Raw genomic sequence first — 14,112 nt, forward strand, 5'->3', positions numbered from 1 at the left:
GTATATGTCATCCAGTTTAACTTCCCTTGATTTTTGCACGTATGACACATGTATACATGAGTAACTTTCATAGTTCATAAAAACTAAAGCCAAAAAATTATCACAAGAAGTAGAAGGCATGAAAATATTAGAACTCAGTTTGCACATATAAGTGAAGCTCTTATTCATTTCAAAAGATTCGCAATGTTCATCATTAAACCATCCCAACTTTGGTGAATAAACCTTACTTGCATCAAATTTACATGCTACAACATGCTTAAATAAGCAAACATGCAATAAGTCATTGGACACAGAATCATCACCAAGATTGGAGGCCATATCAAAATGATTAAACATTAGTTCTTTTGCATCAATAGTTAATTCAATGGGTGCACTCAAAATTATTGATATTTCAGTTGTTTGATCACATGACGCATTCATGACAGTAACAAGATTCTCTAAAATAGGTGGTGTGCTCAAATCAACAGGTAACTCAATACATGACGCATTCAAGTTAACTAAGCATGCATCATTCTCATGTGAAGTTATATCATCAATACCTTTACTGTTACCTTGTGGCAAAGATGTAGCTGATGTAGGTACGGACGTTGACAATGTACCATACCCTTGAGATGATCCCGCGCTCATAATCCGAGGTGCAATGATGGAGGAACCCACTAGCGGTGGCGAGCATGAACTGGAATAGTAGTTGTTGTAGTCACCTAATGTATCCTCCTTTATCTGTCTCTCAAAGGTACAAGCACGGACATACATACCAGTAATGCAACAAGGAATATACTGAAATCTTGCCTGAATATCATGGTTCAAACCACCAAAAAATCTATTCATTGTATCATTCTCAGATTCTTCTATGTCACAATGATGCATATAAGATTTGAACTCTTGGTAGTAAGCATGAACAGTGTTGTTGCCTTGTTTAAATTGTTCAAATTTGCGAAGCAATTCACGACGATAATAAGGAGGGAAAAATTGTTGTCTCATTACAGCTTTCAAAACTTTCCAAGTTGTGGGTTGGTTATCAATGTTTTTCTTACAATGTACACTACACCAAACAGAAGCAAAATCAGTAAATGCTCTAGTGGCTGCTCGCACTCGCTCAAGTTCAGAAAAGTCATGGTGACTAAAAACTCGTTCTACTTCAAGCTCCCAAGCTAGATATGTAGTAGGATTAAATCTACCCTCAAATGACGGTAAAAAGATAACCTGACCATGTGCTTGTGTGTGTTGTCCCAACTCTCGTGATGGTGAAGATGTGTCCGTCGTCCAAGAACTTCTATCTTCGGAACCTGTCATGATTAGTAGAAAAAGAAACAAAATTCAAGAATAATGTTCCTATGAACTACTAGGGTGTGGTGGTAAAGCGCTCACAGTAAAGCAAATATCAATATCTTACAAGTTCTTACCAAGCAACAGGTCGTGACAGGCAACCAACGGTGTCAAATAACTCTGAAGATTGTGTAAAGCGATTGCCAGGGGAACGTACGTATACACGGTGTAGAAATATGTGGAGCTGGGTTGGCTATATATGGTAGAAAAAGATTAGCAATAATCAATTCAGAGATGCAATGTTGAATAAACGCTCAACGACGGTACTGTGCTGGTCCTAGGCTAGACCGAACTAGAGACGCGAGCCTAGAACACTAATGAGGTCACGTCGTAGCACAACTAGCATCAATGAAGGATACTAAGTAGCTCTGGGCAGCAAGATATAAGTGAAGATCACAACGGCAGTAAAGATAATGATGTGAAACAACAGCCAAGCAAGATATATCAACAACTTTGTCTCCAACTTTCCTTTGAAAAAGTTTGTGCCGATTTTTTTGATTTTTTTTCCTGACTTTTTTTCTCTTTCTTTTTTTCTCCCGCTTTCCAAAACAAACTAGATAAGACGCAGATTGGATCAAGCGAAGATGTGAACAATCTCAACTATTATTATGACAATGAATGGTGGGTAGCACGTGGTGGAAATTGATGGATGGGTGGTGGACAGCGGAAGAGATAATGATGCAGCGGTGGCGTGACTAATGTGAACAGAACTCGAAACTCTAAACGAACTAGACACTAAGACCAGCAACTCGACACGACGATGCAACCGATAATTCAACTATGCAAGCAATGAAAAGAAAATTGCAAAGGCTCAGACTGGCTTGGACCAAGGATGAATAGATCTAACTCTTTTTTGTGGCTTTTTCTTGGACAATAGGTAAGAAAATAAATCTAATCTAGGAAAACTGGAAATTCTCACCGAGCAACCTGAAAACTGATACCACTTGATAGAGGCGAGGGTCCCGATCTTTCGATGAGATGATAACTATCGATTTGGTGGAGACGACTTTGACGATCCGACTACAAACATGCACGACGTTGCGCCTTAGCAACCGCTAAACCAATCTCCTGAGGTTACTGACGATGCTGGAAGCACGGTCAGCCTGACCACGAAGGTCTATTCCTGCAAGCAATCGAAGAACGAGCAAGAATATGATAAAGCAATCTGAATATCGCAAATATATATGAAGTATTGATAATGGTGGGGATCCAGAAGCGGTCTTGGTCTGGTCGTTGGACACAAACGAAGTACACGAAGTTGCAATGGCTAACTTTTAACTAAACAAATCCCAAGCAAAAAGCTACTAGATGGATCTACTTATATAGAATCAAGGGGTGGCGGCCAAGGAGGTGGGAGGACGTCCCAAGGCAGCCTAAAACTAACCCTAGGTCGTACAAGGCTCATGGGCCCAAGTGGAGGTGATGCAACACCTTTGGGCTTGTAGTTTGACTCGGATTCTGCTGCAACGTCAGATTGTTTCGTCCGTAACTCAACGCTCCGGACGAATTTGAAGGTGAATCCAATTGGGTTGGAAAAATCACGAAATCTAGTTTCCAACAAAAAAAGAATCACCCAATTCGGAGTCCGTATGAAAAAGTTGTTGGCGTTTTGAGTCAGGTATGTCTGTGCAGTCCGAATCTGAATCCAGAACGTGAAAGACTTAGACTCTATCTTCTCTTGGCCCAAAAGTGACGTGAGAGGACTTTTTGAACACAACATAAACTTCTCCTTTTCCCTTATCTTCATATGTGGATTGTACAAATGTCTCATACACCTGCAATTAGACAAAACACAAAAGTGTGTGAAGTATTTTTGTTCTGGATAACATAAATAGATTATTGAATAGTTTGCATTAGAAATCACCTGACAAATATGCATGTATGCAATATTTTTGGTCGTATCCAAGGTAGTCATGTCCTCATCACTAGAAAGGACCCATTCTTGGCAACGAGTGTCTTGCCTTCGGATCTGTGATAGAAGGTGTACCCAACTGTCTCCTATGGGTATCCTATGAAGACACATTTCTCCGGTCCGGGTTTGAGCTTATTAGGATGAAACTTTTTCACATAAGCATCACAACCCCAAACTTTAAGAAATGACAACTTTGGTTTCTTGACAAACGACAGTTCATATGGTGTCGTCTCAACGGATTTAGATGGTGCAGCTGTCTCTAATGCATAACCACAAAACGATAGTGGTAAATCGGTAAGAGACATCATAGATTACACCATATCTAATATAGTACGGTTATGATGTTCGGACACACCATTACGCTGTGGTGTTCCAGGTGGCGTGAGTTGCGAAACTATTCCGCATTGTTGCAAATGAAGACCAAACTCGTAACTCAAATATTCTCCTCCATGATCAGATCGTAGAAACTTTATTTTCTTGTTACGATGATTTTCCACTTCTCTCTGAAATTATTTGAACTTTTCAAATGTTTTAGATTTATGTTTCATCAAGAAGATATACCCATATCTTACTTAAATCATCTGTGAAGGTCAGAAAATAACGATACCTGCTGCGAGCCTCAACACTCATCGGACTGCATACATCAGTATGTATTATTTCCAACACGTCTGTTGCTTGCTCCATTGTTCCGGAGAACGGAGTCTTGGTCATCACGCCCATGAGGCATGGTTCGCAAGCATCAACCGATTCATAATCAAGTGATTCCAAAAGCCCATCAGCATGGATTTTCTTCATGCGCTTTACACCAATATGACCTAAACAGCAGTGCCACAAATAAGTTGCACTATCATTATTAACTTTGCATCTTTTGGCTTCAATATTATGAATATGTGTATCACTATGATCGAGATTCAATAAACCATTCACCTTGGGTGTATGACCATTGAAGGTTTTATTCTTGTAAACAGAACAACAATTATTCTCTGATTTTAAATGAATAACCGTGTTGCTATAAATATGATCAAATCATATTCATGCTTAACGCAAACACCAAATAACATTTATTTAGGTTCAACACTAATCCCGAAAGTATAGGGAGTGTGCGATAATGACCATATCAATCTTGAAACCACTTCCAACACACATCGTCACTTCACCCTTAACTAGTCTTTGTTCATTCTGCAACTCCCGTTTCGAGTTACTAATCTCAGCAACTGAACTAGTATCAAATACTGAGGGGTTGCTATAAACACTAGTAAAGTACACATCAATAACATGTATATCAAATATACCTTTGTTCACTTTGCCATGCTTCTTATCCGCCAAATACTTGGGGCAGTTCTGCTTCCAGTGACAAGTCCCTCTGCAGTAGAAGCACTTAGTCTCGGGCTTAGTTCTAGACTTGGGCTTCTTCACTTTAGTAACAAGTTGCTTGCCTTTCTTCTTGAAGTTCCCCTTCTTCCCACCGCCCTTTTCTTGAAACTAGTGGTCTTGTCAACCATCGACATTTGATGCTTTTCTTGATTTCTACCTTCGTCGATTTCTACATCACGAAGATCTTGGGAATCGTTTCCGTTATCCCTTGGATATTATAGTTCATCATACCGAGCTTTGCCAAACGTTCACAACGTCTGCATATGCTCCTGCAATAGGTCCGTCACCTAGCGGTGCATCAAGGACATGATTCTTCTATGCGGCAATGAGGATAATCCTCAGATCACGGGCCCAATCCGCATCATTGCTACTAACGTCTTTCAATTTATTTTACTCTAGGAACATATCAAAAATAAACGGGGAAGCTATGTGCGAGCTATTGATCTACAACATAGATATGCAAATACTATCAGGACTAAGTTCATGATACATTTAAGTTCATTTAATCATATTACTTAAGAACTCCCACTTAGATAGACATCCCTCTAGTCATCTAAATGATCACGTGATCCAAATCAACTAAACCATGTCCGATCATCACGTGAGATGGAGTAGTTTTTAATGGTGAACATCATTATGTTGATCATATCTACTATATGATTCACGCTCGACCTTTCGGTCTCAGTGTTCCGAGGCCATATCTCCATATGCTAGGCTCGTCAAGTGTAACCTGAGTATTCCGAGTGTGCAACTGTTTTGCACCGGTTGTATTTGAACGTAGAGCTTATCACACCCGATCACGTGGTGTCTCAGCACGAAGAACTTTCACAACCGTGCATACTCAGGGAGAACACTTGTACCTTGAAATTTAGTGAGAGATCATCTTATAGTGGTACCATCGATCTAAGCAAAATAAGATGCATAAAAGATAAACATCACATGCAATCAATATAAGTGATATGATAGGGCCATCATCATCTTGTGCTTGTGATCTCCATCTCCGAAGCACCGTCATGATCCCCATCGTCACCGGGGCGACACCTTGATCTCCATCGTAGCATTGTTGTCATCTTGCCAACTATTGCTTCTACGACTATCGCGACCACTTAGTGATACAGTAAAGCAATTACAGGGCGATTGTATTGCATACAATAAAGCGACAACCATATGGCTCCTGCCAGTTGCCGATAACTCGGTTACAAAACATAATCATCTCATACAATAAAATTTAGCATCATGCCTTGACCATATCACATCACAACATGCCCTGCAAAAACAAGTTAGACGTCCTCTACTTTGTTGTTGCAAGTTTTACGTGGCTACTACGGGCTGAGCAAGAACCGTTCTTACCTACGCATCAAAACCACAACGATAGTTTGTCAAGTTAGTGATGTTTTAACCTTCTCAAGGACCGGGCATAGCCACACTCGGTTCAACTAAAGTTGGAGAAACTGACCCCCGCCAGCCACCTGTGTGCAAAGCACGTTGGTAGAACCAGTCTCGCCTAAGCGTACGCGTAATGTCGGTCCGGGCCGCTTCATCCAACAATACCGCTGAACCAAAGTGTGACATGCTGGTAAGCAGTATGACTTGTATCGCCACAACTTGCTTGTGTTCTACTCGTGCATATAACATCTACGCATAAAACCTGGCTAGGATGCCATTGTTGGGGAACATAGTAATTTCAAAAAAATAATCCTATGCACGCACAGGATCATGGTGATGCATAGCAACGAGAGGGGAGACTGTTGTCTACATACCCTCATAGACCGAAAGCGGAAGCGTTAGCACAACGCGGATGATGTAGTCGTACGTCTTCACGATCCGACCGATCCAAGTACCGAACGTACGATACCTCCGAGTTTAGCACACGTTCAGCTCGATGACGTCTCGCAAACTCCGATCCACCAGAGCTTCACGGGAGATGTAACACCCCAAATTTTCAATTTGGAATATTATACATTAGATCATCAATGCATATCATATTTCTTTTGCATTTTGGTTGATCCTAGAAATTCTACGCAACTCAATGACCCACGGAGAGAGTTGGGGATTTCGATATTTTCATATTTGAGTTCTCTCAAATTTTGAGAATAGGATCATTTGATTTTATTTATTTTAACATCAATTATTTCTATTACAAAACTATGAGAGAGGGAATAAAATGACTTTCCCAAAATAAAGAAATATTGAGGATTTAATAATAAAATCAAATAAGATTTTATTTCGTAGTTTTTCGGTGTTTTATTTGATTTAGGAAAAATGTGCGTTTTTCAAAATTGCATTTAGGTCCCAAATAAATGTTCACCCTATGAAGCTTGATTTTAGAAGCCCGTGGAAATTTATTTCGGAATTTTTGGAGTCCGTTTAGTATTTCTTTTTTTCCTTTTTCCGAGCGGAATATATATATATATAAAACGCGCCACGCGCCGACTGGGCCAAGGCCCAGCCGACGGCCCACCCCGCCGCCTGTGTCTCCCTCCAGGAGACCGGAGCCGCGCCGCCGCCCAAGTCCGGCTCGGGGCCGCAGCCGTGCCCCCTCCCCCAAGGGAGCACCCCCCTCCCTCTCTTAAATACTGAGCCGCCCCGCCGCCCCTCACCTCACCCCGCCCCGCCCCGCCAAGCCGCAGCCGCCCCGCCGCCTGCGCTACTGCCGCTGCCGCCGCGCGCCGCACGCCGCCGCCGCCGCCGCCGCTGCTGCGCCGCCCCGCATAGCCACCGCCGCCGCCGGAGGCCCGCCCCGCCGCCGGAGTACCTCGCCGGAGGTATAGCCGCCGACGTTCACCGATCCGTTCGTTTTAGCAAACGTGTTCACCGGTTAGTTTCTGTTAATGAACGTCCGTTCGATTAACTATTCGTTAGTTTTCTTTTTCTCGGATAAAATCCGCGATTTATCTGATCGCGATTCCTGATCCGATTTTCGTTTTAGTTTATCTTTTCGCTCGTTTATCGGAATCAGGCGATTCAAGCGCCTAGAGTTTCGTCTCGAAACCCTCTATCCGTTTAACCAACTTAAACAAGATTTTGCTACTGTAAAATTTGCCCTAGATCCAGATTACTAGAACGAAGTTGTTTTCTTTCGCCGTTTGACTTTCGTTGCTTTGTTCGATTTGGTTCTTTTTGCCAACCGGAGTTCTTAAGTTGAACCTTCTGGTTATATCTCTTATTTGAGTTTTACCTGTGCATTAGATGAGTACTTATTGCTTGCTCGTTTTGTTTGTTTGCGATAGAGTATCCGGAGTGCGCCGCTTGTTACTTCGAATCTCTAGGTTTCCCGGATCATCTGCAAGGCAAGTAACACTTTGATCATACCTTTTTCTACTACCCAGTTTTATTGCATTAGATCAATCCTCACACATTGCATGATTAGGATCTAATTAAATTGTGGGATGGGAAGTAGTTGAGGTAGTACCTATTACCTGTTTATTATCAAACCTTTGGGAGTTACTTCCACGTTTGCTTATTATGCCATGCTATGCTAGTAGACGTGGATTGGGTGAGTGATATCCATGACAGATGTGAGTTTTCTTAATTAATGGTTTATCTAAGGTGGCAAATTAAACATACATCTGGGTGGATTGAGGCACCTGGGTATTCCAGGACTTGCCTGTTTTTTTTTGGACCGCCACCCAGGCTCAAAGGGATCATAAGACTATTCATACTAAAAACTTCCGTGTGCAGCCACAAGCTATTATGGGCTCTAGCATAGTTGACTAAGTTGTGTGAACTCTTACAGTGGTAGACTAGCAGATGTAGGGGATGTAGGTGGTACGGTCTACCCGATCGTAAGGTGCTAGCGCTTCTGAAAGACTATGTCTCGATCATCCGTCTTCTCAAACACCATGTAGTGCGAGAAACCAAACGGAGGCGATCGAGTCTTGTGGGGAAAAGTGCGCAAACCTCTGCAGAGTGTAACAAACTAATAATGATTAGCCATGTCCCCGGTTATGGACATCTTGAGTATCTAGTACCTGGATTATCATGTGAATCTCAACATGTTACTCTAAATTAATTTTGTTGGGTTATGTTTAATGTTGATGCTTAATTGGGATTGAGAATGCTGTCAACCATTCTCAATGTTTAACAACTACCATGATAGTTAAATAAATTTTATTCCTTTGTAGTAGGGAAAAATTGGCTTTTCGCAAAAACATATAACCATAGAGCTTTTCCACCAGCCAAATATGCATATAGTATAGCTGTTTCATTCCATTACTCTCTATGTGTTACCTTGCCAGCATATTCCATGTGCTGGCCCGTTTTCGGGCTGCAACGTTAATGTTGCAGACTTTTCATATGATGATTAAGGAGTTTTTAGGTCGTGGTCCTATACTCAGTGATGCCGTTGGAGTTGATGGACTCACTTATCTTCCAAGCCTTCCGCTGTTATCGTTAGTAGATGGCCTTAAGCCATATTTATTGTAATAAGCTTTCTTATGGGACACTCGATGTAATAAGTGTGTGATTGCTACTCTGCTATAAATCCTCCGAGTACTGTGTGGTGTCAGCATTACTGATCCAGGGATGACACTGGAGCACAGAGATCAGACTGTTTCAGGTCTAGTCGCTACAGGAGAGTTCCGTCAGCACGACGGCATGGTGACGGTGATGATGTTGCTACTGACACGGGGCTTCGCCTAAGCACCGCTACGATATGATCGAGATGGAATATGGTGGAGGGGGGCACCGCACACGACTAAGAGATCAAGAGATCAATTGTTGTGTCTAGAGGTGCCCCCTGCCCCTGTATATAAAGGAATAGGGGGGAGTAGGCAAACGGCCAGGGGAGGGCGCACCAAGGAGGACTCCTACTCCCACCGGGAGTAGGACTCCCTCTTTTCCTAGTTGGAGTAGGAGGGGGAAAGGAAGGGAAGGAGAGAGTGGAAGGAAAGGGGGCGCCCCCCTCCTTGTCCAATTCGGACTAGAGGGGGAGGGGGCGCGACCTGCCCTAGCCGCCCCTCCTCTTCTCCACTAAGGCCCATCTTGGCCCATTAAACTCCCCGGGGGGTTCCGGTAACCCCCCGGTACTCCGATATATGTCTGAAACTCCCTGAAACCATTCCGATGTCCGAACATAGTCGTCCAATATATCGATCTTTATGTCTTGACCATTTCGAGACTCCTCATCATGTCCATGATCATATCCGGGACTCCGAACTCCCTTCGGTACACCAAAACACAAAAACTCATAATACAATCGTCACCGAAACTATAAGCGTGCGGACCGTACGGGTTCGAGAACTATGTAGACATGACCCGGTCAATAACCAATAGCGGAACGTGGATGCTCATATTGGCTCCTACATATTCTACGAAGATCTTTATCGGTCAAACCGCATAACAACATACGTTGTTCCCTTTGTCATCGGTATGTTACTTGCCCGAGATTCGATCGTCGGTATCTCAATAACTAGTTCAATCTCGTTACTGGCAAGTCTCTTTACTCGTTCCGTAAGACATCATCCCGCAACTAACTCATTAGTTACAATGCTTGCAAGGCTTATAGTGATGTGCATTATTGAGTGGGCCCAGAGATACCTCTCTGACAATCGGAGTGACAAATCCTAATCTTGAAATACGCCAACTCAACAAGTACCTTCGGAGACACCTGTAGAGTACCTTTATAATCACCCAGTTACGTTGTGACGTTTGGTAGCACACAAAGTGTTCCTCCGGTAAAGGGGAGTTGCATAATCTCATAGTCGTAGGAACATGTTAAGTCATGAAGAAAGCAATAGCAACATACTAAACGATCAAGTGCTAAGCTAACGGAATGGGTCAAGTCAATCACATCATTCTCCTAATGTTGTGATCCCGTTTATCAAATGACAACTCATGTCCATGGTTAGGAAACATAACCATCTTTGATCAACGAGCTAGTCAAGTAGAGGCATACTAGTGACACTCTGTTTGTCTATGTATTCACACATGTATTATGTTTCCGGTTAATACAATTCTATCATGAATAATACAAATTTATCATGATATAAGGAAATAAATAATTACTTTATTATTGCCTCTAGGGCATATTTCCTTCAAAATTCATGAGGGCGAAGATAGCGTTCCCATTCATGCAAAACTCGCACTAAAGCATATAATTCTTTGTCATAGATGGGGTAATTGAGGTGCACTCCAGAAAGTTTCTCACTAAAGTAAGGTATGGGGCGCTTCTCTTTCGTTAACACACCTCCTATGCCATTACCACTAGCATCGCAATGAATCTCAAAGGGCTTGTCAAAGTTGGGTAATGCAAGAACGGGAGCATGCGTAAGCAAATTCTTCAGCTCATTGAAAGCGGTATCTTGGGATGGTCCCCAAACAAAAGGAGCATTTTTCTTGCTCAAAGTATGCAAAGGTGAAGCAATGGTGCTAAAGTCCTTCACAAATCGACTGTAAAAACCGGCTAGACCAAGGAAGCTACTCACTTGATGCAAGTTGGTTGGTTGTGGCCAAGTTTTAATAGCATTGATCTTGGAGTCATCAACATGAACACCCTTAGACGAAACAACAAAACCCAAGAAAACGAGCTTATCAACACCAAAAAGGCACTTTTCCATGTTAGCATAGAGACGCTCTTTTCGAAGAGTTTGCAAAACGGTTCGGACATGGGTGACATGATCTTTAAGAGGTTTGCTATAAACAAGGATATCGTCGAAGTAGACCACAACAAACTCACCAATGTAAGGGCGAAATACATAATTCATAAGACGCATAAAAGTACCAGGTGCTTCCGATAGACCCATAGGCATGACTAACCACTCATACAAGCCAAACTTTGTTTTGAAAGCGGTTTTCCATTCATTAACCTCTTGTATGCAGATTTGATAGTAACCACTTTTAAGATCAATTTTGGAAAATAAAGTGGCACCACTAAGTTCATCAAGCATATCATCAAGGCGTGGAATGGGATACCTATAGCGAATGGTGATAGCATTGATAGGTCTACAATCGGAGCACATGTGAAAGCTACCGCCTCGTTTTGGCACAAGAATGACCGAAACGGCACAAGGACTCAAACTTTCATGCACATGTCCATGGTCTATGAGATGTTTTACTTCGGGGTTGACGTGGTATGGAGCTTTGTTCAGAAGAGGTGCTCCGGGGATGAGGTTGATGTGGTGCTCGATGCTTCATAGTGGAGGTAGTCCTGGAGGTAGCTCGTCGGGGAAAACGTCTTGGAGAGAAGACAACACTAAAGGTAGAGCGTGAGAGGTGTTAGATTTTGGAGCGTCGTCCTTGCACAAAAGGACATAGTGTAGGACACTAAATGGGTTCTCACACACTCCTCTTATCTCAATTTTGGTGGCAAATAGAACTAAGTTCTTTTCGCTCATCGTGGAGGCACACGATTTGGGCTTGTGGCGCTCACTCTCTTTTTGGTGGCTCGCTCTCTCACCATTCTCTCCATGATGGGTGGCTTGCTTGTCGGTGATCACTTGGCTTGGAGACATAGGGAGAAGTACGTACTCTTTTCCTTTCATCTTGAAGATGTAGTGGTTCGTTCGGCCATTGTGGATGACACCTCTATCAAATTGCCATGGGCGTCCAAGAAGAAAGTGGCAAACGGTCATTGGAACAACATCACACTCCAAAGTGTCTTCGTAGGCACCAATTTTTAAGGTGACTTGTACTCGATGCTCGACTTGGATAGTTCCAGAGTCGCTAAGCCATTGAACTTTGTAGGGATGTGGGTGCTTCATCTTGGGCAATTGGAGCTTGGAGCAAAGTTCTTCACTTGCTAAGTTATGACAACTCCCTCCATCGATGATGACCTTGACGAACCTTTCATTGATGTCGGCCTTGGTATGGAATATGTGGCATCTTTGGTCTTCTTCTTGGTGATGTTGAAGAGTCAAGACCTTGGAGACAACTAGAGAGGGACTTGAATCTTCATCGCAAAAGACTTGTTCCTCTTCATCGTTCACTTGCCGGTGCATGGCGACTTGCTCAAGTGCTTCCGTTTCTCCTTCGCTCATGGAGTCATATGTACCATCGTCGTTGAGGATCATGGTTCGCTTGTTGGTACACTCAAAGGACTTGTGGCCTCGGCCTCCGCATGTGAAGCATTTGAAGGAACTTGTCTTGATGGTCTCATCGGTTGGGTAGATGATGATGAAGCTCTCGGCTTGCAGTTTCTCTATGTAGGAGGATGACTTGGGGTTGATGAAGCTTTCTTGTAACTCGATTTGTCGATGTTGCTTGTAGAAGGCTTTGTTGATGTAGAAGGTGTTGGTGTCGTTGAAGCTTGGTTGTTGGAGAAGCCGTATGACTTGGATGAGAACTTGGCATACTTGAAGTCTTCTTGCACTTGACGTTCCGCTTTGGTAGCTTGATGCACTAGCCCGATGAGGTTCGAGTATAGTTGGAAGTCGGCGATCTTCTTGATGGGATGATTGAGTCCATTCAAGAAACGTGCCATAGTTCGCTCATCATCTTCCGTGACATTGGGTCGTATCATTGCAATCTCCATTTTCTTGTAGTACTCTTCAACGCTCTTGGTTCCTTGCTTGAGTAGTTTGAGTTTCTTGAAGAGGTCGCGATTGTAGTAGGTAGGCACGAAGCGTGCTCTCATGACATCCTTCATTTGCGCCCAAGTAGTGATGGGTAGTTCACCTCTTGCCTCACGGCGCTCGATGATTTGTTCCCACCAAATGAGGACATAGTCTTGGAACTCAAGGGATGCCATCGCGATCTTCTTCTCTTCTTCATAGTTGTGCAAATGGAAGATTTTGTCGACCTTCAATGCCCATGAAAGGTATTCTTCGGGATCATTGCTTCCATTGAACTTGGGCATGGTGAACTTTTGCTTGCCGTAGCGTTGCTCTTCATTGTGTTCGGGTCGGGGATGATGACGTCCTTGATGAGGAGGATCATCTTTCACAACTTTCTCTTATCGTGGAGGATGTCCAATGTCATCTTGTTGTTTTTGAACTTGATGTTCTTGGTGGGCTTATGGAGGAACTTGTCAAGCTTGACGTTGCATGTGAGCTTGATATCTTCGTTCGTCAATTTCTTCACGAAGTGCTTCTTCATGTTCACGAGCTTGTCGGCCTCGGTTGGCTACGGCTCGACTTGAATCTCAGAGGGCTTGTTGCACCGCAAGTGCTTGAGCATCTCGCAATTGTTGCTCTTGACATTGTGCCTCGACATCTTGTGCTTCTTGGTGTAGACGCGCTCACTCTTCCTCTTCGTGTTGGTATTGTCGTTGTCGTTCTTGTGCTTGCGCAAAGGTAGCTTGGTTTTGATGGTGTCAGTGCTCTTGAGAGTCGGTGTCGCATAGACGATTGAGGCTTGCTTGATGATTGTTGCTCACGGAATGGCGAAGAGTGTTTGATGTCGGTGTACTTGAGCCGGAGAGGGTGAAGTCGGAGTGTCGACTTGAGCGGCTCCGTCTTGATGAGGACAAAGTGGAAGAAGAGCGGTTGAGCAACAAAGCACGAATCTCGTCCATTGTTGCGTCATTCTCTTGCTTGTGATCGTCGAGCTTGTGGTCGAAGTAG

The sequence above is a fragment of the Triticum urartu genome, chromosome 2 (genome assembly GCF_003073215.2).
Source record: "Triticum urartu cultivar G1812 chromosome 2, Tu2.1, whole genome shotgun sequence".
Lineage (NCBI taxonomy): Eukaryota > Viridiplantae > Streptophyta > Magnoliopsida > Poales > Poaceae > Triticum > Triticum urartu.